Source organism: Pygoscelis adeliae, unplaced genomic scaffold, assembly GCF_000699105.1.
Source record: "Pygoscelis adeliae isolate BGI_AS28 unplaced genomic scaffold, ASM69910v1 Scaffold18, whole genome shotgun sequence".
Lineage (NCBI taxonomy): Eukaryota > Metazoa > Chordata > Aves > Sphenisciformes > Spheniscidae > Pygoscelis > Pygoscelis adeliae.
In genome coordinates this window covers 4,086,196-4,087,271 of record NW_008825558.1, presented here as the reverse complement: position 1 = coordinate 4,087,271, position 1,076 = coordinate 4,086,196, and positions in this window count along the sequence as shown.

The following is a 1,076-nucleotide window of genomic DNA, read 5'->3' as shown; positions in this document are numbered from 1 at the left end:
GCCCGGGGGGGGCCCGGGGGGCGGGGGAGCCCCCGCCCCGCCGCGGGGGGGGGGGGGCCGGGACGCCTCGCTGAGGGGCTGCGGTGATGAGGGAGGGGGAATTCAAGAAAAGGGGGTTTCTGCGAGGGACCGAAGCCAGCTGTCTCATTTCCCGCTTCCCCACGGGAAAATCCCACAGCGGGTCCTGGTGCTCCGGGGCTGAGGCAGCTCCGACGGAGCCGCGGGGTCCCCAGGTCTGGCAGCGGGGCTGAGCTGGGGTTCAGCTCGGGCACACCCCATTTCAGCCCCCTGTTTTTCCAGAGCTGGGCGTTTGGCTGGGAAGCAGGAGGAGCTCTCTCACCCCCTGCGGTTCGTTCCCAACGCTCGCCCAGCGCTGACATTCCCCACGCACACCCGCGGTCCAGCTCCGCTGCTCCAGCGCAACAGCGGGAGTTACAGAGAATAAGCAAAATAAAAAGTTAGTGCAACATCTAGGCAAGGCTCACCTCTTCTGCTGCGCGGCTGATGCCCAAAAAGCTGCTTTTGCATCGAGCTCCGTGCCTGCGTTTGCAATTCTACGTGCACTGTTGAAACACGATTTTATTCACTGTGAAAGGAAACGATTGAGCAAAAGACAAGCTGAAAGTTCCTTCTCTTTTTTAAGTAAACAAACAGGAAAAAGTAAATCTGCATCAGGAGTAACAACATGAGTCTATTACAGCACCTCTGCTGCAGCAGCTGCCAGCCCGCAGCGGGATGCTGCGGTGCCGAGCGCCCGGAGACGTGCCGAGGTCCAGGAGTCACCACCCATGGGAGTCCCTTGGGGTCCCCATCCGGCAGCATTGCGGGGTCGGCACATCTGCTGGCACGTACCCGGGGTGACCCAGCCCCAGCCCGGGGCGTCCCCCTGCGGAGGGGGCACCAGTGCTGGCCCGGCACAGAGGCAGGGGAGCACCCATCTCCTGGCTTTGGCATATCCAAGCAAAGCAGCTATAATTTTTCCAAATCCACTAAGTCCTCTCTTCAAAGTTCTTGGGGAAAAAAGTCCTTCCACACTTCTAAACAGTCAATATTTACTTTTTTGAGCAAAACACCAA